At 45.1% G+C, this 24,863-nt stretch overlaps 1 long non-coding RNA gene and 1 other non-coding gene across 2 annotated transcripts; one reads left to right on the forward strand and one right to left on the reverse strand.

The window, feature by feature from the left end:
- Positions 1-6,217: 6,217 nt before the first annotated feature.
- Positions 6,218-12,045, reverse strand: LOC125643701 (uncharacterized). The gene is made up of 3 exons (XR_007358796.2): positions 11,902-12,045; positions 8,183-10,024; positions 6,218-6,453 (listed from the first exon to the last, which is right to left on the reverse strand). It is a non-coding gene; the product is annotated as an uncharacterized LOC125643701 (long non-coding RNA).
- Positions 12,046-12,405: 360 nt separating this feature from the next.
- TRNAH-GUG (transfer RNA histidin (anticodon GUG)) lies at positions 12,406-12,477 on the forward strand. The gene has a single exon. It is a non-coding gene; the product is annotated as a tRNA-His (tRNA).
- The last annotated feature ends 12,386 nt before the right edge of the window (positions 12,478-24,863 follow it).

A 24,863-nucleotide genomic window follows, 5' to 3' on the forward strand; every position in this document is an offset into this window, starting at 1 on the left:
CACTTGCTCTGGGTTAATTCATAAACAAAAGTGATTTTATTAAGTATAAATAGTAGGATGTAAGTGGTTTCAAGTAATAACAGACAGAACAAAGTAAGTTACCAAGCAAAACAACAAAAACAAAAACAAAACCCACAAGTCTAAGCCTAATACATTAAGAAACTGAGTACAGATAAATCTCACCCTCAGAGATGTTCCAAGGAGCTTCTTTCACAGACTAGACTCCTTCCTAGAATGGGCCCAATCCTTTCCCCTGGAACAGTTCTTGTTAGTTCCGCTCAGGCAGTAAATAGGCGATTTCTCATGACTGGCAGCCCCCTTTGTTCTGTTCCACCCCCTTTTATGGCTTTGGCACAAGGCGGGAATCTTTTGTCTCTCTGGGTCCCCACCCCTCCATCTAAATGGAAAAGCACCAGGTTTAAGATGGATTCCAGTACCAGGTGACATGGTCACATGTCCTGTGAGACCCCAAGCTCCATTCTTTCCTGCCTGACTTACACAAATGCAAGAAGGCTTACAAGTAAACAGAGCCATTTACAACCAATTGTCCTAGTTAATGGGAGCCATCAAGATTCTAAACCACCATTAATGGCCTGCCCTTTGCATAGTTACAATAGGACTTCAGAGTAATACTTCGTATTTCTAGCTTCAGATACAAGAATGATACATTCATACAAATAGGATGAACATACTCAGTAGATTATAAGCTTTGTAATGATACCTTACAAGAGACCTTTTGTATAAAGCATATTTCAGTTATATTTACATTCATAAGCACATTTCCATAAACATACGGAGTGCAACGTCACAGGGCCTGATGATGATCCTGAGGCTTTCTTAGCGACTTTTGAGCAGGTGGCCATGGTCTGAGACCAATGGGCTGCAGTGCTGGCCCTGTACTTAACTGAAGTAGCATAGACCACATAGCGTGCTTTAGACCCCTCCGCTGCCCAGGACTATGCCCAAGTCAAGGCAGTGATCCTCGATGCCCTAGATATCTCAGAGGAAACGTTCTGGCAATGCTTCTTGGGGGGAGCGGTACCCGCCAGGGCCCCACCCCTGCCTGTTTGCCCAGAAGCTGCATGACTCGTGTTGGAGATGCCTCAAACCAGAAGCAAAGACAGGGGTGCAGGTCGCTGAACGGTTCCTACTAGAGCAGTTTGTCCAGTCCTGCCCCTTTGGGGAAGAGAATGGGTGTTGCACCCTGACACCACGACAGAGGCCATTCAGCTCATGAAGAACTACCTAGCTGCCAAGTACCCCGGAATGACAACTCCTTCGGGGTTGGCTGGAATCAAGAGTCCCTTGTCCCTAAAGGATGAAACCACCCAGGGACCCCTGGATCCTGAGGAATGTTGCCCTCCACGCCTCCCGCCACCAGAACTCCAGAGGGCTAGAGGTTCCAGAGGTGCCAGGGCCCTCCAATCCAGAGGCCCAGAGCTGGTTACCCGCCCCGCAGTTCAGGAGACCACAGCCCCATCAGCGGCCCGGCCAGGGCCCTTGCTCGACCCAGAACTCAGGGAGGCCCATCGCAATCTGACCGACCGGGTACCCAGGCAGGAAACGCCATGTGCCACCCAAGAGCAGGACCGGTGTTTTACGTGTGGCTGTTCTGGGCATTGGTCCAGAGACTGCCTGTGCATGGAATGTAGCTTTGGGAAGATCTGGACTCCGCAGGCACCAGCGTGCCCCAGGGACCCAGCAAAGCTGACCATCCCGCTGCAGGTAAATGGGAAAGAAGTTATGGGACTCAGAGATTCAGGGTGTGCCCAGATCCTGGTACGAAGCACAGTAGTGCCTAATTCTGGCTCAACTCAGGACACCATCATGTTGCAGTGCGTGCACGTGAGGGTCTACCCCTGCACTGAAGTGCCTTTAACAATAGGGAAACACGAAGAGCCCCGATGGGTGGTCTGGCCCCAACACTGGCCTACCAAGTTATTTTAGGTCAGGACTGGGACTATTTTGGGGACTTGTTAGCGGAACTGGTGGGGCCCCCGTCCAATGGTCAAGGACCCCTACCTCCTGCCACCAGCCGACCTGAAGCGGCAACCCTTGTGGGCATGGGGGAGATTGTTGACCCTGGTGAAGGGGCATCACAGGCCTCAGCGCCAACTCAGGCACACCAGGCCCCCTCCCAGCCATGAGGGGAACTCACCTCATTACCCAAGTCGGAGATCCTGATTCACCTCTCTGACTTTGTTGAGGAGCAATGGGCTAACACCACCCTGAGCTGGGCATACACCCAAGTAACAGTGGTGAATGGGGAGACTGTCGAACCCCGCCAAGCAGGACGATTCCCATGCTTTGAGATTCAAGGTGACTGTACTGAATAGAGAAAGATCAACCAACTGAAGAGGTTCGACATCAGCTTTTGGTGCCCCAGCTTTACTGGAATTAAGTTATGTGGCTCACCCATGCAATAGCCATGGCTGGGCACCTTGGAAGGGAAAAGACGCTGGCCAGGATTTTAGGTCGGTTCTTTTGGCAAGGGATCTACCAAGACATGGCCGATTTCTGTGCCTCATGCCCAGAGTGTCAGCTCACTGCACCGTGGCCAACTGAGAGAGCCCCACTGATTCCCCCTCCCACTTGTAGGTGTACCCTTTGAGTGGATTGGAGTTGACATAGTTGGCCCTCTTGAGAAGAGCGCCGCCGGACACCAGTTCATCCTTGTGGTGGTGGACTATGCAACCCGGTACCCTGAAGCAGTGCCGTTACACTCCATGAACGCCAAGCAGGTGGCAACGGAACTTCTGAACATCTTCGCCTGAGTCAGGGTGCCCTGGGAGATCTTGACAGATCAAGGACCAAACTTTATGTCCCAAATGTTCAAAAGCTCTGCCGTCTACTCAAGATCAAGACCTTATGAACATCTGTATACCATCCTGTAACGATGCTGGCTTTGGTGGGACCCAACTGAGAGTGCCAATTCAGGTCAAACTGCTTAAAGCAGGGCAGTTACAGCCCAAGGCTGGGGTTTCCATGCACACCAAGGCAAACCAAACCAGCCAAACAGAGACGACTTCGGTTTTACCCCACTGGCTAACCATAAGTCATACAAGCAATTCCCTTAGACACTCCAGTTTTCCAGTATCACCACCAGTGCCACTCATTATGGGGACAAAGCTGTACTAGCCAACAATCCATTATCTATCAAAAATATACCCTTTCCTTCCTAGGTTAGGGCTTCAACCTGACCATCCACTTTAATCTGCTCCTGAGAAACATTTTCCTGACCAATGAAATCTTTCTGCTCTTTATCTAATTCCAGATTCACTTCTGGGACATTAGACAGACATTCAGAAACTTCATTCACAGACAAACTGCTTTTTTCCTCAGAGAAACACTTGGAGAAACCCTCCCCAGGCAAATCATTGCCCATAATAGACACAGCTTTAAGATTATTTCTTTCCTGTGGCTGGTTACCTGGACTGAACAAAGCTTTAATATTTTGCCCAATCAAAAGATCCTTAGGCAATAACTTCCTTACACCAGCTATAACTTCATGCTTAGTACCATTCAATTCAAGGTGGATTCTGGCTAAAGGCACGTTTACAGTAAACTCATAGAGGACTACAACATTTACACTCTGATTTGGTAACTAATCTTCCTCTTTGACAAGATCTGCTTTAAGAAGAGTGATGCTATAATTTGCCCTAAACAGCTTTTACCATTGATTTTTATGCTCTCTATGAATTTTTCATGAGCACTCCCATACATAGCATTGGCACAATTTATGGGGTCACTTTCTACTGAACTCACAGTAACAGCATTTACATAAAAGGTGGCAGTGTTGGGGTACCTTTGGTTACATCCAAATAACTGCTCAGAGTTAAACAACATACCAACATTGTTATAATCTGGACTTTCCAGAGGATACAATTTCTGCTGTTCTTCCATTGCTTTTTTGACTTGGAACTGAACTCTGGCAACCCTCTCCTCAGCAGCCAGTTGTTCCATTTGCCTTCTACAAGCCCTTTCCTCTCTTTCAGCAGCTTCTTTTTCCAATAACTTCTTTTCCTTAACTTCTTTCTCTAGCTGGGCCATCTTTTCCAGCAATCGAATGTCTGCTAGTTTCTGTTCATGCTCCAGTTGCAATTTATTTGCTGCCTTTTGCATTTTAATTTCTTCTGCAGCTTCTGTAGTATCAGGTAAGGACTGTGCTCCTGCCTTCTGATCACTGGCCATTAACAGATCTCTCAGTTCTTGATTTGTAGCTTTCTTTCTAAAACTTATCCCCTTTCCTGAACACAAATCTTCCAGGGGTTTTTCGTCAAGGCCCTCATATGCTCTTTGCTCACCCATTGCAACTGCTCTTTAACCAACCAAGCTCTCAATACCAAAATTTAAATTTAGATCGTGTGGGGTTCTGACCGAAAGCTTAACGGACCTGGTTCTATGGATCCTAGCACGACTACGCCATTGTAATGATGCTGGTTCTGGCGGGACCTAACTGAGAGTGCCAATTCAGGACCAATTGCTTAAAGCTGGGCAGTTACAGCCCAAGGCTGGGGTTTCTGTGCACACCAAGGCAAACCAACCCAGCCAAACAGAGAAGACTTTGGTTTTACCCCACTGGCTAACCATAAGTCATACAAGCAATTCCCTTAGACACTCCAGTTTCTCAGTATCACCACCAGTGCCACTCGTTATGGGGACAAATGGTTACGAAAACCAATACCCCAGTAAAAGAAAAAAGGTTCTCTCAATCCCAAAGGACCAAGCCTCCAATCCAGGTCAATATACAAATCAGATCTTACCCACAAATCAAGCTGTTGCCAATCCTTTGGAATCTAAAATCTAAAGGTTTATTCAAAAGGAAAAACATATAGATGAGAGCTAGAATTGGTTAAATGGAATCAATTACATATAGTAATGGCAAAGTTCTTGGTTCAGGCTTGTTGTAGTGATGAAATAAACTGCAGATTCAAATCAAGTCTCTGGAGTACATCCACAGCTGGGATGGGTCATTCAGTTCTTTGTTTAGAGCTTCAGTTTGTTTCAAAGCCCCTCCAGAGGTATGAAGCAGGATTGAAGACAAGATGGAGATGAGGTAGCTGCCTTTTATAGTCTCTTCCAGGTGTAAGAACACCTCTTTGTTCTTACTGTGGAAAATTACCACAAAATTGAGTTTGGAGTCACATGGGCAAGTCACATGTCCATGCATGACTTAGTTCTTTACAGGTGGCAGCCATTGCCCATATGCTATCTTGAACATCCCCAGGAAGACTTCTTATGTGGATTGGAGTGTCTCAAGGTCTATTGTCAGTTAAGTATTTCTTGACTGGGCACTTAACTTGCAAATTCCTTTCTCAAAAAGCTGACCAAATGCTTTACTAAAAGGCTACTTCAAAATTAAAAACATTGATATACAAGTACATAGCCAATAGTCATAACTTCAACTACAAAAATCATGCATGCATACAGATAGCATAATGATAATCAGCATACCATAAACTTTCCATAGACACCTTACACGACAACCATTGTACAATATTTGCTGCAAATATATAACAGTGGTTGCAACAGTGATCTATACGGTTACAGATTGTCAATAACGTCACACCACCCCCAAATGGACGGCCTGGTAGAGCGCTTTAACTGAACCCTAAAAACAATGCTCTGAAGGTTCATCCTGATGGATGTCCGACATTGGGACCAGCTGCTCCTGCCTCTCTTGTTCGCAGTCCGAGAAGTACCGCAGTCTTCCACTGGTTTCTCACCATTGAGCTTTTATATGGGAGGCAACCTGGGGGGATTTTACACCTCATTTAAGAAATGTGGGAGGAGCAACCATCCTGAGCCGATGATGTGGTACAGTATCTGCTAAACCTGCAGGAGAAACTTGAGTCCCTAGGTTAATTTGCGAGGGAGAACCTCCTACTGTTAATTACAGCCCTACCAAATTCTTGGGGAAGGCACGCACCCAGTTGGATTTTAGGGCATTATTTATTAGGTGGCCATCTTGGTCTGGATAAGAACAAGGTGACCTCCATGTTGTGATAGTTTCTTGTTCCCCTATTCTGGGCAAAAGGCGGGAAAGTGAAAAGAGTGGGAATCAGCTGTTGCTAAGTAACCGGTTTCTATATAAACAAACAAAAGGAGGGGCCAGGGGCTCTTGAGCGCTGGAATCTTTGGGGCTCAGGTGTCTAAAAGCTCTCTCTCTGTGGTGTGGTATATGGTCCACATTGGTTACTGGCCTGCAGTAGCCACTCACTGAATGAAGTTGTCATCTTGGGGTTTATTAGTTATTTTCTTTTGGGAAGCAGACGTGCACTCTCGGACTAGATCCGGTTAGTTAGATCTGACACTCACGCATAGCCGACGCAAAGAGCGATAGGATGGGTCTGAGATAGGGTTACTTACCTGTCTTTGACATCTGTGATCCACCGTTGATGTCCATCGCTGATCTCACCAGTCCAGATTCTGCAGCCTCGCCACGGGCAGTACCTGAAGGAGGTAGAAAAACACGTTTGCTTTATTGAGTGTGTGTGTGTGTGTGCGCGCTTATATTCCAAATATCCAGAGTCCTTAATCCATCTCCCTCCACTTCCTTCCTTCTCCTTTAGTAAATAAAGTGTTGTTGTGAGTTCATATCCATGTGGTGTTTTCTTTTTCCAGCTCTAATAGATGGGCTCAAGGGGGGACCCAGCGGGAGATATACTGTAAGGCTCCGCGAAGTCTTCTGGTCAGATAGGCTCCCTAAAAATCCTTAGAGTACATGCCCAGGATACCCAAGAAGCGGCCAACAATAAACGAGCACACCTCCGAGAGTTTCAACCCGGTGACTGGGTGTTGTTGTTGCCCAGTTCAGAGTTGAAGCTCCTGGCCTGCTGGCAAGGACTGTATGAGGTGATCCAGTGTGTGGGGCAGGTCAACTATGAAATCAAGCAACTGGACAAGGTAAGGTATGACAGATCTACCCTGTGAACCTGCTAAACTGTGGAAAGCCCAGGAAGGTTTTCTAATAGCACCCTACCCACCAGAGCCCAAACTAGGCCCGCATCCGGGGAGGCCTCAAACCCCAGGGTAGTCAAGCCTGGGGACAATCTTACCCCTGAGCAGGGAGGTCAGGCCCAAGAACTGATCACTGCCTTCTCTTCCATTGTCTCAACCCGACCAGGATGGACTCACCTGATAATTCATCATACTCAGACGAAACCGGGCGTTAAGGTCAGAGAAAACCCCCAGCCCCTTCCCCAGAAGCTTAGAGAGACCATGAAAGAGGCACTCTGCTCGATGCTCGCATTAGGGGTGATTGAGGAGTCATTTAGTGACTGGAAAAGCCCCGTGGTACTGGTCCCTAAGCCCAATGGAAGCACCCGCTTTTGCATAGACTTCCGCCAGGTCAATCCAGTATCGAAGTTCAATGCCTACCCGATGCCTCGGGTTGATGAACTGCTCGACTGGCTGGGAAAGGCAGAATATATCACCACTTTAGACTTAATGAAGGGCTAGTGGCAGATCCCCCTCACACCTGAGTCCAGGGAAAAAAATGCTTTCTCCAACCCTGTGATAAATGAAGGGCGGGAGCGGGTTGCTTCCTTTTATGGACCCAGCCAGCCAATTAGCTATAAAATCCCGCTTAGTAGCTATTTTCTATTTGCTTTACCTGTAAAGGGTTAAAAGTCACTGTGATGCATAGGAAAAAGGAAGTGAGTGGGCACCTGGCCAAAAGAGCCAATGGGAAAGCTAGAACTTTTTAAAATTGAAACAAGACTCCCCTTTTGTCTGTCTGTGATTGGTCTCCCGGAGCGAGGGGATAGGGCAGAACTATGCTGTTACCGGCACAAAATTCTCTGTCATTTGCACACTCTAGGGCACCCAACTTTACCCTAAATTTGTTGCCCGCACACTCTAGGACATCCCACCTCTACCTAGTTCCTTGGGCTCAAGGCATAACCTGGTTGATTTAGGTACCCCCACCCTTTCCCAGTTCCTAGGGATCCAGGCAAAAGGCACCTAACTTTACCCCTCCGTGGGCTCCGGGCTCTACTCCTCCAGGCTCCGGGTAAACACCGATTCCCTGTGGACTCAGAGCTTAATCTTTTGCGGGTTTACAGGGTCTTTTACCAGTGAAAGAGCCTTACACAGTAATATCCTACTTAATCTCTATTTATTAACAATTACCAAAAAAAAAAAAAAAAAAGAATGCACACATTATGCATACAATGCTCACCACTCCCAGTCCCAATAAGACTGAGGAACTTTTCCCTGCTGGCCAATCAGGATCAGGTCATCTGGGGGAATCCAGTTTCTGCACGGTGTGATTGGCAGAGTGTGAGGTCTGGCAGCTCTGATCCTGGGGCTGTGTCCTGGAGTTGGTTCCCAAGAAATTCCTTTTGGACCCTAGTTTATATAGTGAAACTTGAGTCCTACATAACCAATCATTTTACTAAATTTTACTAACCAATCCTAACATATTGCAATAAAACTCTCTAACCAATCATACCCCACTACCTTAATTAATTTACACCTAGCAAAATTAATTAAGTAAGACAGAAACAATCAAAGAACCAGAGATCATACAGAGAAACAATAAAGAAGTGGGGACCATAAAAACAAAACAATAAAGAAATGAGAATTTCACAATCACAGTTACTGCTAAGTGGTTTCTTGCCATACTGAATGCTGTCAAACTAAGTGTTCTTTAACCATCTTAAGATCAGTTTCTTTATCTGGTGATAGTGGGTGCTATTAGGTCAGGATCTCCTTCTTAACAGCCCGATGTTACATTGTTTTAATGTAATTTAAACGGAAAGTGAGGATGTGTCTTTCTGCTTCTTGGCTAATGGCTGCTGCTCTCCTAAAATGGCTGCAGACAAAGGCCTTAGGCCTCACAATATGGCTACAGAAAAAGGCCTTATCCTTACAATGTTGGCTACGTACTCCAGATGCGCTCCAGCCTGGAGTAGACAGGAGGTGTTGGATCTCCTGGGCCTGTGGGGAGAAGAGGCTGTGCAGGCACAGTGCCGAACCAGCCACGGAAACAGTGACACCTAAGAGCACGTTGCTTGGGGGATGCAGGAGAAGGGGTAGGACAGGGACCAGCAGCAGCGCCACGTGAAAGCCAAGGAGCTGTGACAGGCACACCAGGTCAGGGAGGCTGACAATCGATCTGTTGCCGAGCTGCAGACCTGCTGCTTTTACAAAGAGCTGCATGCCCAACTGGATGGAAACCCAGTCACCACCCTTCACAACACCGGGGATACCTCCAAGGAGCCTGAGTCCCAGGCCCATGCCATGAACAGTGAGGAGGAAAAGGTGGTGGATGAGGAAGAGCTGGAGGAAGAGTATGGGAGAAGGCAACCAGGGGATCCAGCTGCACAGTGAGCCAGGACCTGTTTTTGACTCCACCGCAGTCTAGCCAGTCCAACACGGGCAAGCATGGAGGGTTAGGCGCAGGGGCTATGCAGAGCCATTTGTTTATGTACCCAGGGATGTCCCTTGAATCCTCCTGAGATCTCAGTGAAACTTTCATGGAGGTCCTCTGCAATCCTCTTCTGAAGGATTCTAGGAATGGCAGCCTTATTGCTTCCTCCACAGTAGGACATTTTCCCACGCCGCTCAGCGATAACTTCATCGGGCACCATTGAAGTATACAGGCTAGCAGCATACAAGCCCGGGTGGCTTAGGGATGTCAGCAGCAGCTGGTCTCACTCTGCCTCTGTTACCCTGAGGAGTGAGATATCAGCTAAAATCACCCTGGCCTGTGGAAAATGCTGCCAGTATTCAGTGTAATGGTAATGCTGTTAGGCCATGATGCACTTTCTGTGCTTGTCAATCTGTATTTCCATCCAATTTGATTTGTGCTTTGAAAAATGGTTTGTAATTAACTTGCCATTGCATTGATTTTAACGTTTCCACCAGAGTCATATTCGCTTGTTCTGTGTGAGAAAGTTACAAATGAGAGGTCTTTGGAGTAAAACGTGAAAATAACCTGTCCAGCTCCTTCCTGACAGACCTTCTTCTGACAAAAATGCCAAAGAAATTCAGGAACACTAGCCAAAGCATAAAAAATCTGCAGAGGGATGAGGGGGGAGAAGGAGAATAAGAAATAGAGAGAAGGTCATGAATGATCTCCTATTATAGTTAAAAGGAGTAATTTTCAGAAAGTTGTGAGCAACTGAAAATTTGGCATTAAAATAAAAATCCTGATCTAATCTTAACTCTGGTAGGAAACACTGAAGCTAGTTACATGATAGCTAATACTCAGGGGGGAAACATTCTGCACAGTGTCCAGTGGATGCACAAGCAGGATGCAATCTTCTATAGGCATTTCCATTTTTACAACTCAAAGACACAAAAAGGCCACAGGGTGGCAGCAGAGAGTGATGAATAAAATAGCAAAGTCAGTGCAATTCTTCCTGTTAGCTATTTCCATTTTGAATAATAAAATGCAAACAGGAATCAGCACCATGGTGTGGCTGGAATGGCTGCAGGTCAGAGTGGTGCCAAAAACTCATGGCTGGCAGAAGCGACATACAGAGAGGGCATGGTGGGGGGATGGTCAAGCATCCCACAGATTGGCCTGCTTGGTGGGGGACGAAAGGAGGCACTGTCAAGATTGTTCTGAATTCTAATCCTGTCCTCCAAAGTGCTTGCAACACCTCCCACCTTAGTGTCATCTGTAAATTTTGTAAGTATACTCTCCACTCCATTACCCAAGTCATTAATGAAAATATTGAATAGTACCAGACCCAGGACTGACCCCGGGAGATCCCACTAGATACTCTCTCCCCGTTGGACAGTGAATCATTGATAACTACTCTGAGTACGATCTTTCAGCCAGTTGTGTACCCATCCTGTAGTAATTTCATCTAGACTGCATTTCACAAGTTTCCTTATGAGACTGTTATGTGGGGCCATGTCAAAAGCATTACTAAAATCAAGATATATAATATCTACAGCTTTCCTATTATCCACTAGGCCAATAACGCTGTCAAAGAATGAAATTGGGTTGGTTTGGCATGGTTTCTTCTTGATAAATCCATGCTGGCTATTCCTTATAACCCTATTATCCTCTAGGTGTGTACGAACTGATTAATGTGTACAAACTGATTAATAATTTGTTCCAGTATCTTTCCAGGTTTTGAAGTTAGGCTGACTGGTTTACAATTTCCCAGATCTTCTTTGTATATATCTACACTGTAATTAGACACCCACAGCTGGCCCTCGCCAGCTGACTCGGGCTCAGGCTAAGGGGCCATTTAACTGTGGTATAGGTGTTCGGGTTTGGGCTGCAGCCCAAGCTCTGGGACTCTCCCAACTTGCGGAGTCCTTGTGCCTGGGCTCCACCTAAAGCCCAAATATCTACACTGCAATTAAACAGCCCCTTATCCTAAGCCCCAAGAGCCCAAATCAGCTGGCATGGACCAGCTGGAGGCTTTTAATTGCAGAGTAGACATACCCTTAGTCCCCCATTTTAAGTACAGGTACTACGTTTGCCCTTCTCAAGTCCTTTGGGACCTCACTTGTCCTCCACAAGTTCTCAAAGATAATCACTGATAGTTCAGAGATTGCTTTCTTTATCCTGGATGGCTCACCACTATCCCAGTTTAGAGATTTTCACATAATGACTTTGGTAGGACTCCTTGATAAAGGAGCAGGCTACAGACAGAAAGGACCCTGCGGGTTTGTGCCTTTATCGGCCTCTCAGTGCAGGGACCATCTGTGTTGTGTACAATGCCTAGCACAATGGGTTTCCAATCTTAACTGAGTGCCTACCTACTACTGAGATCCAAAAATAAATACCAAAAGATATTCTGCAACATACAGTTGAGCACAGGGTTTTCCTAATTCATATGTACTGGTCTGCGTGCTTTTCTAAGACTTAAAGCCAAGCAAATACATTCTTAGATGAGCAGCCATACTACTGCCAAAAACGTGTCCATTTACCCAAATAAATTAACTTTCCGCTGTAGCCACCGGCCCCGCCCCGCGGCTTGGATCCTCTGAGCGGCCCAGGCCGCTCCGCGCGCGAGGGAAGCGGTGCCAGGCGGGACAGCGAAGGCCGCAGTCAACCAAACCGGCCCCCCCATGGCCGCGACCCCAGCGCAGGCGCAGGAAGGGCTGCCGGCCACACCGCCCACCATAGCCCCGCCCTTCCCATTGAGAGGAGGCTGCGCGCGCCTGACTACAGGGAACACGCACCAGCTGCTCACGCCTAATGACGCTTCCGGCTCGCCCCGCCTCCCTCTCCCAAATCCATTGGCTTTGCGCTCCGCCACGTAGAGCTCGCTCCCTTCCCATTGGGGGCCGCATGCGCAGTAGCTGTTCTGGAGGCGGTTCTTAGAAAGAGCAAGAGACAGAACAGTTTGACTGGCCTCTCCCTTGTGATGTCATCAGCGCCGCTCTGAAGGGAGCGGGCGCCAGGCATTTGCTATAGGGTCCTGGTAGCTCGCCGTGATCGTATAGTGGTTAGTACTCTGCGTTGTGGCCGCAGCAACCTCGGTTCGAATCCGAGTCACGGCATCGCTTTGACGCGATATCACGGCATGTGGGCTCGGATAGCTTTTTACTGGGCGGGTTGCAGACCAGACAGCGCCAGCTTCTTAGTGGGGGCACCCAGGCACAGCCAGCCTGTTACTGGGTTGGGGGGCACCCAGGCACGGCCAGCCTGATATGGGGTTGGAGATACCTGGACACAGTCATGATGATGGCGGGGGCTAAGGCAGGGCCAGCCTGTTATGAGGGCAGGGGGAACCTAGGCAGGGCCATCCTTTCCCCTCGGGGTTCAGCTTTTTAGCTCTCTGTGAGTGTGAGAACCAAAGACTAATTAGGAGGAGCTGGTCACGCTTTTAGGTGAGTGGCTGGTACCCAGCCACCTCCTTAAAGGCCTTGGACCCATGTTACTTATCAAAAGAAATGTAACTTATAACTTTTATTAAAACACTTAAAACCAAGAAAACATTTTGTAACCCCCCCAGACACCCCTGGGCAGAGGGCACAGGGGGTGCACAGGGATTAACAGCGATTCCCCTGGATCGGATATCTGCATAACAGTTCACAGAAGGGGGGCATGTGAGGTCACTACTGAGAGCCAGGCACACAGTTGGTTCGTCTCTGTTGGCTTCAGTCTCAAGTTCAACTAGATTTAGAGTTCATAGGAACACATGAGAGCATAGGCAAATAACACATACAGTTACAAGAGCATCTATCTTTTAGTAATTTTATTAAAGTTACTGACAAAGCTATAAATGTCATAGCGTATACAATTCCTATAGATACGTATAATGAACTGGTTATACCTACAGGCCTACTCACATCCTCCTAGTTGGTGTTAGAGTCTGCTGGCCCTCTCATGGATTGACCATCAATATGGGAGTGGTTCCTGATGGAGTTTTGCCTGCTCTGGGCACCCCTTTTTATACTCAAGTATCAGAGGGGTAGCCATGTTAGTTTGTATCCACAAAAACAACAAGGAGTTCAGTGGCACCTTAAAGACTTGCAGATTTATTTGGGCATAAGCTTTCGTGGGTAAAAAAACATTTCTTTGGATGCATGGAGTGAAAATTACAGATACGAGCAAAATAGTGCCAGTATGTTAGTCTTTAAGGTGCCACCAGACTCCTTTTTATACTGTGAGTCTGTCTATACCTATATTCTGCACATGTACATGGAATTGTCAACCCTCTTTTTCCTATTGGTTTGTATCCCCTGGAAACTCAAGGGATCCCGAATTCTATAGGCGGGGTAGGTTTTGTCAACATTGGCGTACCACCTTTGTCTGTGTTAAGGCATGTGTTAGAGACAGTATTTGTTGTTACAGCATGTTATGATTTAATTTTAATCTTCCCAGCTATACTTTCACAATATTACCAATTGGTATCTCTTTCCCATCATCTTTCAGGTTATTTCTCAGTCACTGACTAGCACCATCATTTCTTGTCTCCAAGGCCTAAAATAGCTTAGCTAGAGTCTTGCAGGCCTTGACCTACAGGTTTTTGCGTTTCAGCTTGTCTTACTCATGTCTACTACCTAGTTCCTCTAAATATTGATCAATCTTATACTTTTATAATCCTACAAATCAACTCTAATTAACATCCAGTGAATATATGTAATATAACATATTGAATAATCATAACATCACACAATAAATGGATACTAAACTAAAATCATTGGCTACATATGTGTCTATACTGGAAATGGTGTTCTTAAGGTCTGGGAGTTAAGGCAGGTCACCAGGAGGTGACGTACCTCAGACATGTCCCTGTCAGGCAGAAGGTAACAGACGCTTATCGCTCTGGCTGGCCATGTGTGTATTGTCTGCCTCACAGTGGAAACCTGTTTGCATACTGAATCAGATACCAGTCAAAAGACTGAGAAACCTACAAGAGAGAAAATCTACAGGAAAAAATCAGCAAGGGGGATGTCCTGTTTATGGATAAAGATAAAGGATGAAACACATGGGATCCTGCACTAAGGAGATAAGCTAACAGCATGTTTGTCTTATGAAAGGAAGGTCCCAGCCAGCCTGGCGGTCAAATGCTGCAAGGACTTTGGGTGAGCACTGCTCTGCAAGACATGAGCATAACTTGTTAATTAAGTCGAGGTTCTTCTGGAATGCAAGTTATGATTCTATTTTATATGTAATCATTTCTTTCCAATACTTCTATTTGCTATTACTTGAATCTTTGTAAAATAAACTTGGCCTTACTTTCACTATAAACGTATCCAAGTGCTTTGTGAAGCGGGGCGGTGAGCTGAGGTCGAACTGGTAAGCTGGGGCTCCCTGCTTTTTTGGAAGCAGTGATTCTGTGAATACTGCAAGTGTTCAGTGGACCAGGGGATGGACACTCCAGGGACATGCTTGGGGGGATTGAGGTGTGCCTATCACTATACTCTAGAGAGAAAGAGCGAGGCCTAGAAAGGAGTGTTGTCCATGGCCAGAGCAGTTGGGGGGCTGACCCCCCGGCAGGCACTGGCAAGGCTGCCTCATGCTAAAGCCAGGTGGTAGTGAGATGCCCCATAATTGGGTACCCCAGGAAGTGTTACACATATCACCAAAGCTCTGCTATTAATTCAAACTAAGAATATGCATATCAAATCAAAGTTACATTAACCAGATAGTCTCACTATCATCATGTTAGCTAAATCATCAAATTAATATTACAAATAATTAAACCGTATCAATTCTAAGAAAGAATCCAAGGTGGCTATCCATTTGGCTATAAATCCCAACTGAAGAATCTTACCAAAGTCAGGCAGATCTTCAGTGTGGTGCTGGTCAAATAGTTTAATACTGAAACCAAATTATCTAATGTCTAAACCACAACTTCAGAGCCAGTTAGAGCTTCCTTTTTTTACACTTCAGTTCTAGGGTGGTGGTGTGAAGAGGTGCCACACCGCCCGTGAGAGAGTTGAATTTGGCCAGCTGGGCCCAGTCAGCTAATTAAGCTGCAAAGAGAGGACACTTAGGTTGTGTAGAGCAGTAGTTCCCAAACAGGAATCTGGGACCCATTGGAGGGCTGCGAGTAGGTTTTGGGGGTCCACCAAGCAGGGCTGGCATTAGTCTTGCTAGGACCCAGGGCAGAAAGATGAAGGTCCACTGAATGGGGCTGAAGCCCAGGACCCTGAGCCCCACCACGCGAGGCTGAAGCCGAAGCCTGAGTAACTTAGCTTTGTGAGGTCCCCTGTGGCATGGGGCCCTGGGCAACTGCCCTGCTTGCTACCTCCTAGTACCGGCCCTGGCTTTTATATGCAAAAGAACAGTTGTTGTGGCACAAGTGGGCTGTGGAGTTTTTATGAAGGGGTATAGGAAGCCCTGAGAAAGGGTTTACCTAGTAGGCCTAAGAGAAGGATCTGACTAGGAAGGATGGAGAATAATAGCATAGAGAAGCACCGTAGGAAGTAGTCCAGAGGGGCAAGAGCAATAAGGTTGGTGTAACTGCAGACCTTAGCTGCTTACTACAGGACCCTGGACTGGAACCCAGAGTAGAGGATGGGCCTGGGGTTCCCAATAGCCACTGCAGAGAGGTATTGCTTTGGGGAAGTGAATAGGAAGAGTGCCTGATTTAGTCTCTATGGGAATGACATAGGGGGGAGGGCATGAGCTCTGCCTGATGCTACTTGAGGAGAGAGACTTTGAAAGACTTCCCAGGAAGGGGAATCACAGCGTGACCTGGATGGAGGGACGAGTCATGAAGTAGCTGTACTGCGAGAACAGGAGGAGAGCCAACGGCACCAGTTAGGAAGGGGGGGCGGGGGGGGGGGGGGCTGCTACCTTCACCCTGAGTTTCATACAGGAGGTGTGCTCCCAGGCAGAGCTCTTAACTGCACATGTGAGTTCTGCAGAGAGGTGCTTCTCCCAGCTTCTGTCCCTGGATCAGGGAGTCAGTGTTTTGTTTACAAACAGAGGCAGGGTGATTAAGATAAGAAAAGGCTGGTAATTAAATTAAGGATCTGGAAGTCATGAGATGAATCTGTAAAACAGGAATCCCTCTGCAGGGGCGGACGGGGTTGAAGAGAGAATGCAGAAGACATACGGCCAAGCCCTCTGGTCCAAGGTTACATTCAGAAAAGAGGAAGATGTGAGGAGCGTAAGTGAAAAAAAGGGCCTAAAACCCAGGGAAAGGATATCAGTGGTCTAGAGAAGTTCCCACTCTACCTGTGGTACTTATGTGGGCCCATCACCGTAGTATCTGAGCACCTCACATCACAGCCCCTCGGTGAGATAGAGAGTGCTGTTATCCCCATTGTACAGATGGGGCACTGAGGCACAGATTTTCAGAGGTATTTAGGTATCTAGTGGGATTTTCAAAAGTGTCTAGAAAGTTAGTTGCTTTGTAAACCCCACTAGATGCCTAGCTGCATCTTTGGGTGCCTAAAAACCTTTCAAACTCTGTCCCTAAGGCATGAACCTGAAGTCATACAGGAATTCTAGAGCGGGAAAGGGTGGGAAGAGTAGAACCCAGGTTTCTCAGAGCTAGCTCCCTATCCACTGGACCAGCATTTCTCCCTGCAGCATGCTGCAAAAAAAGAGGCCCCTGATGGATGGGAATAAAACCAAGAAGGCCAGTTCTCTGAGACCCCAGCAATTGGTCCTGGGTGATTGGGAAGGATGCCATGGTTGACAGTATGAAAAGCAGCACAGAGGTCTGGAAGGATGACGAAAGAAAGAGAATGAGTGTCAGATGAGAGGAGAGCACTTAACTGCCAATGGGTGGCAGATTCTGCCCCAGACTGTGTTGTACATCAATGCCTGCTGTGCAATTTTAGATTTTAACTGAAAACCATTTTGGTTTGCTGGTTTTTGTTCTGAGTTTGAGAAAAGCAAGGAATGAGAAAGTGTCATATGAGTATCAGTTGTGATTATATATCAAATTCTTAGGGTTTCAGCTGTATTTAGGCCAATTCCAGAACATAGAACAGAAATTGCATCCACAGAGTCCATAAAGTTGACGATTATTGTCATGACTTTTATTATTTACTGGGCACGATCTGTGTGCTCAGCACTGTTCAGAATATGCCAGAAAATGTAGTCTCTGAGCCAATGCATATAAGATGTGTAACTCCGGATAAGATGGCTCAGATATTTAAGTATGAAGTGTGTAGTTATTGACCACGCATGTTATCACATGTTCACTGTGATGTTTATATCTATGAGTGTAGGCACTGATGGCAATAGAAGTTTTATTTGATTAAGGATCAGAATATTTGACCCTCCAACTTTATTTCAACTGTTTATTTCCTTTCCTGCCTGCAGTGGCCCTGCTATTCTCAGAAGTCTCAATATTTCCCCCAACTTTAAAATGTGGAATTTTCTTGGTGTTTGATTTAAAATATTCTCCTGTGAAAACTGCAACTCAGTCACTGTAGTGTTGTGTTTAAGACTCTTCTCGAAAGTAACTAGCCTTTAAACAGAAGTGAAAGCAGTGTTGCCAACTCTCCTGATTTTGTCATGAGTCTCATAATTATTGTTTTCCTTAAAGCCCCAGCTCCTGGAGTCAAGTGATATGTGATTATTTCAGCCTTTATTCTTAAAGAAAAATGAAGTTTCTAGCTCTTGTGGCTGTGGAGAAAGCTTCAACATGTGACCCCAGTGCGCCTTAAAGGCTCAAAAAGCAAAATGTAAATTAAAAAACCCACCAAATCTATTATTTGTACATAATATCATTATTTTAAAGCCAATCTCATGATTTTTGGTGAGCCTGATTCTTGATTTTTGAACATTTGGGCTTGGCAATATTATGAAAGTCACTTGAAAGTGTCAGTGTCACTCCTGTTTAAAGTCATTTTCTAGTCTATTATTTGCAGTGAGGTAACACCCCTAGTGCTCCAGGCAGGTGCTGTATAAACTCATGGAACCTTGCCCTAATAGAATGTTTCCAAAAGTTAAATGATCTATTCCAAGCTTGATGAACTGCAAAAAGGTGATAGAAAGTAATCTAGATTTTTCTACAATTGTTTCAATTGTTGTATTCAAGAGTTAGTAACAAATTAAGAATATACATTAAAATTTTAAACCTAACCAGTGTCCCTTAAGTGACTTGACACAAGTTGTCAGAACATGTTAGCATTAGAGCTGAGTAGGTCTAATATTTATTTAATTTTCTTTCTTTGTGTAGGAATTAGAAATTATTATCCGACAGGAGCACTGTATCTAAGTTATTATCTGCAAAAAAACAAGAGTTTTCAGGTGCTCAAGTAGCCTCTGAAATCATGGTTAAATTTGCCCCTCCCCCCAAAAAAAATCTGAAATGGCATCCCTGAGGAGAGTAGCGACGGTGGAAGAGAAGAAAGGAGTTGCTGAACCCGGTGGAGCTAATCGCAAGAAGGGGGAACCACCCAGCAGTGAGTAGAGCACCCTGTGACAAGTAGCTAACATTTTCCTCACCTCCCACCCCGACCCACACCTCCAACAGAGATATTATAATACAGACTTTAACAGAATGTTCTTGATAACCAGAAGTTTGACAACTCTTAGTAGACACTGCCGATGACAATTTTGTGTCTCTCAGGACTTTTAACCCTAGGACACAGGGTTAAAAAGTAACTTTATTGGACAATATTTATGGCTGTGGGGAACTTTTCTTTCTGGCACCTTCCCCGTCTAAATGTTATGGGTGATCCCAGGCACATGGCATGCATACAGTCATTTTCACTTTCACTCCATAAAACTAAACAATATGAAAAGGCTGGGTAGTTTCGCAGCTAATAAACATAGAAAAAGGAAAAATAAGGTACTTCAGATAACAGGGGGCTTATGAACTCTTCAGCTCTCATAGTCTCCTAGACTCTCGTAGAGTAGGGGACGGAGCTGCAGGCAAGGAGCCAGATGTCGATATTCTGCTGGTGCAGCGTTTCTCATTAGCAGGCCTCCTTCAGGTGCCAAGAGATTGGTCAATGGCTGGAATGGCCTGGTTGTTGATGTCATGACTTTCTTTCCCTAAGGAAACCCTGGGGATTCTGGAACATCAGTCTGTCCTCGGGTGGCTTGTTGATCCACCAGGCAAGGAGGCTTCTTGGCCTTCCCTTGTACTTGCAGTTTATGAATTTCACCAGCTTTGCCTTGTAGCACCTCCCTCTAAGGTCTTTGGAAAAATCAGGTGTGAGGCCAACTTTGGAAATATATGACTTGGTCCAATCATGTTCAAACGAGGTCATCCGTAGTGATGGTCAACTTGGAAAAATCCCATTTAAATTAGCAATTTTCAAAAATATTCAGTGTTTTGCACACCACAGGTCTGTGACCCCAGGGGGCGCCACCTCAGACCCCCAAAATATCAAAAATCCATGACAGCACTTTTGAGGAAGGTGGCATGGTCTTATTAGGTCTTAAGATGACATTGTGTCAACAGTTTACCGAAAGCTCAGTATAAAAATCCTGTAAAAAATAGCTAATTGGAAAAACCCTAGCAACAAAACATGTCACTCAACATTCATTCATCCATCAGGAAAAACAAATTACTTTAAAGTATTATCAGTTTAATCATTTCCAGATTCTTCTCTGCTCATCTAAAAACAGACACATATTCTTTCAAGATCTGGGCTATTACTGGTCAAACAATGTATCTTTTGGAATCTGCATCTTGATAGAGAAAAGTTACTTTGAAGCTTATCAATATGAAACTCATTTAAAATACACTATTTTAATTTGCTATAATCTCTGTCTTCCTATAAAAGCTGTTCTCCTCACAGAAGCACCAGAGCTGCTGGAGAAGGTGCAAGATCACTTCAGCCTCCTGCTGCAGCCCCCTAAGATGCATAGCACTGGGCGTCAGGTGGCACATAGCCAATAGTTCAAGTTTCTGTAATTTACACACTTTGTCATTTGCTGCAAACACAGCAGTGCTCTACATCCTGCAGTTCTATCCCTGGCTCTTATGTTCTTTCCTTTTATAAATTCAATATGAAACACACTGAAACTGCTAAGGTTATAGGTTAAGCACTCTTTTACAAGTTGGGAAATGCTAATTAGCACATGCAATCTTAACTCTGTCCCCCCGTTACAAATTATAACAGTCTGGTTGTATGTTCTCACACTGGCTTTCATCTACAATATAACATCACAAATTTTTTTCCTTCAGTCTTCAGAGCCTATGAAATACCATTTTCTTAAATTCATATCTGCACATCTCATGGAATACTGAGACATCCTCCATTCAATGGCAGTTGTCACTGGGCGTATGTGCACATTGCCAATGCCACACTGGGAGGGACACTAAGCTCTGATAGTTCAAGTAGCAGCTAAATTTCTGTTTTAAAACTGAATTTTATACCTTCTCTAAAATTCCATACAAAGGCAGTTGTGTGCAAATTGGAATATCTGGTAAGGGGCCGGACAAGACTTTATAAGGACATTGTGAAGTCAGTTGAACAAAGGGTTCCCAAGATAAGGCACCTTAAAAATTAGCTGTTTTCAAAAGTCTAACCCACAACACAGACCTCTACATGTTGAGCTAAAGGGGTACTTCCTTTAACTAGCAGAAGAGTCTCTTATGTGGTGAACTCACTAAAGGGTGACTGTGACACTGGCAAACCAGGTGCCATCTTATGCCAAGGTCCCTATGCCTTACTTGAATACTGACAAACACATAGCAGGAATTAGTTTTGTTCACCTATGTGCTAGTATTGTTAAAATAGGTATTAGAATTATAAAAATATGCTTAGTGTTTAGACTTTATTGAATGTTTGCAGATTGTCACATGCATTAATCTCACTTATAACATCTGTATCCCATTGTCAGAGTCTGGAGTGCAATCCAGACCGGCGAGGGGTTCTGGCCCCGCCTACCCTGGAACCTTAAGTGCTTCACAATGCTTTGCTGTTGTAGCTCCCAACCTGGGGTGCTCACAACCAGCCTCTGGTCACTCCCTGAGTGTGAGCTAGACAGCCCTGGTTCAGCAGCTCTGACCCCAGCAGCCTGTCTACAGCCCCACTCTGGCTTCCACCAACCTGGGTTACTACTTGCAGGGTGACCCAAACACACTCCTAGTCCTGAATTTTCCCAAAACTGTGTTCTGTGCAGTGTCCAGCCAAATCCTGGGCAGTTCAGAGAAATGATATGGTTCGTGTGTTCCTTTATAGATACACAAACACATCACAGCTGATTAACTTAACTGGGGATAAGTACACCCTTCCCTTTAAACACAGCCCTGAGTTGGCTTATGGTAAAAATGAAATACATTTGTTAACATACACAGGATTAAGTGAGTTCAAGTATAAGGAATGACACGAGAAAGAGTTGCAAGTAAAATAAAACAAAATACATTTCTATAGATCTGAAACTTAATTTAGCAAGATACAGACTTTGTTCAAGATGGTTTTTCGCTCCAGTCATTCTTCCCAGCCATGACTGACTTTCCCTCAGTTAGGATCTTCCACAAAAGTACAAAGTGCTGGCTTCCCATGTCTTCTTAGGTGAAAGATCTTTGCCTAAGCAAGTTTCTCACCTGTATTCTGTTCCAGAGACTTCAACTCCTCTTGGTTGAAGGACCCATCTTTCTCAGCTTGCAGGGGCTCTGTTCTCCTATCTGTCTAGTGCTGGATGCCAAATATGGCTTCAGTGCTTGCTTATATCTTCCAAAGTTCAATGAGCTTGTTTCAAGAAGCAGGATGAACTCATGCTGTTCTTACCTTCCTGTGGGCCTCCCATCCCCCTGATGATTTCTAGGTAAATGGGGCTTCCATTGTTTCTGATTCCACCAGGCTTAATTTACATAGGAGACAGGTGGATGGCTGTGACATTCCCTCTTGTCTGGGCAGACTGTACAGCCTAATATTGGTGAGTATCCATAATTCCTTATATAGTGTTAACACAGACATTTCACAATGATATCAATTACCAGTGCCTCATTAGCTTTCCGAAGACTTCACTCTGTACACTTTTATAAGACAGTAATGTTGTGCGCAATCAGTTGTTTGAGTTGCTTGTTACTTGAGGTTCAGCCCTGCCCCTCCCCCCATCTTTATAAACCAGTAAACTTTTGAAATGGATCTTCTGAAAAGTAAAACCCAGACCAAAATTTCTCTCTCCTGCTGGGTGTAGCTGCCATGCTGTCTTCTCTGCAACTTGTTAGTGTGAGCTTTGCTTCCACCCCTTGTTTATGGATCTGTTTATTGCTTATATGTAAATTGAGGTAAACACACATTCTTTTGTTTAAGATAGACTTGTTTAACAACTCCCCCTGACATACCTGGTTCACCCACACTTTAGTTATAATTCTAGAGTATAGTCATAACTCTTAAACCCTGTTGTGTACAACATCACACAAGAATATTAATGATCAGTGAGTTATTAATTTTCAAAGGATAAATCATAAGGCATATTTTGTACAAAGATTATTACAACGGTGTGTAAGGTGTGAATACAGGGGTGCTTACTGTCACATACCTGTTATCAGGTAATATTTAAGTGTTTGCATTGCAAGCCTCTGTAATTGTAAATCACCAGACAGGAGAAAAGCATTAACTAGTGTGAAATACTAATCTCCAACAGGAGGTGTTATCTCCTGCCCAGCAAAGAATCAAAGAGGAGATGTGCATGTTCCCTCAGTCAACAGAACTGGAAGGTCAGAGAAGGGGGGAAAGGGAATAAACATCCTTGACAAGGAGAAACTGTATCTCTATGCTGCTGGACTCTCGAGGACAAGGTTTACTAGGCATAAGCAATACCCCAGTATTTTAGCCTGGGTTAACCCTGTGGGACACACAGAGCTTGCTGTAACTCATTTGTGTGTGTTATGTTTACCTGTGTGAACCTTTAAATAACTCTGTTTCCTTTTCCTATAAAACACATCTTTATATAGTTTATTATAGGATTGGCTACAAGCATTATCTTTGGTGTGAGATGTAAAGTGCAGTTGACCTGGGGTAAGTAACTGGTCCTTTGGGACTGGGAGTGACCAGAATATTGTTAGGTTTCAGAGTAACAGCCGTGTTAGTCTGTATTCGCAAAAAGAAAAGGAGTACTTGTGGCACCTTAGAGACTAACCAATTTATTTGAGCATAAGCTTTCGTGAGCTACAGCTCACTTCATCATATTGTTGTGATTTATGGTAAGGGACCATCTATCACAAAGGCAAGCTTACCTGGGTGGCAAGATAGATTGGAGTACCCAAGGGAACTGTCTTTGACTCCCTGGTTAGGCTGTTATACTGCTTGAGCTTGTTAATTGTTTGGAAAAATACAAGAATAGAACTCACAACCAGTTTGGGATTTGTGCCCTGGTTCCTGTCTGTCCTGCTTTTGAGTCAGTGCAGAAGAGCTTAACAGTGATATGTAGCCACACTGAGTTCCGATGAAGTGAGCTGTAGCTCATGAAAGCTTATGCTCAAATAAATTGGTTAGTCTCTAAGGTGCCACAAGTACTCCTTTTCTTTTTGCAAATACAGACTAACACGGCTGTTACTCTGAAAACTTTCTTTCTTGACACCATAAAAACACCCATTAGACAAGTGGAGGGAAGAAAGTCAATGGAACTACTCACACCCTTAAAGCTAAGTGAATTAAGCTGGGGTTGTGTAATCAATGAGCTTGTTGGCCTTATCATAGCATATAGAGAACAAGGCAAATGACTGCTAGAAGAGAAAGGGTGGTCTTATGGTAAGAAAGAACCCAGCCAGGTGTCTATTGTGGGCTCTGCCAGAGCAGCTGTGTGATGCTAAGCAAGCCTCTTAAACCAACATTTTCCCAGGTGACCCCTAATTAAGTTTCTTGATGGCTAGGTGCCCAGTTTGAGAAGCTGGGGGTCTGGTTTTCAGTTCAGAGACACTCAGTTCAAACTGAAGGCGCTAGGAGCTCTGGGTGCTCAGCAGGCCCTGAGGAACTGAGACTCAGCTCTTGAGGCATCCCACTTGAGCAGACACTGCAAGTGTTGGTCTTAATCTCTCTGTTTCTCAGTTGCCCATCTGTAAAATGGGGGTAAGAATACATGTTGGGTGTGGTGAAGTTAAATCCATTAATGTGAGGGTGGTTTGGACATTGCGAGGAGGAGTGCCAGCGAAAACCCATGAAGAAATAAAAATGTTCATATTCAGTGCAGAGTTTGCAGGGTGGGCAGTAAATAAGGCAGGGGCCACATGTTGAATGAGGCAGATAAAAATAAATATCGCACAGCTTCCTTGGGCTTTGAGCCCCATCCAACCTGTGCATTGAATGAGGTACAGGTCCTGTGGAAAAAATTATATATGATCACATAGTTACAGATTGCATCATGTTGTTAGTGCTGCAGAGTGTTGCTGATACAGCCGAGTCGTGAATGCTGCTAGTGCTGCTATTCTTGGAGCTCCGGTGTTAGCTGCACCAGCAGAGAATGCATCATGTTGGTTCAGAAGGCCTCGATGTTATTCATACACAAAGACCACAAGCTCAGTTTGGTGGCAAAGGCGCTTCGCCAGGTTTATTGTCAGCAATGC

The sequence above is a fragment of the Caretta caretta genome, chromosome 10 (genome assembly GCF_965140235.1).
Source record: "Caretta caretta isolate rCarCar2 chromosome 10, rCarCar1.hap1, whole genome shotgun sequence".
Classification (NCBI taxonomy): domain Eukaryota; kingdom Metazoa; phylum Chordata; order Testudines; family Cheloniidae; genus Caretta; species Caretta caretta.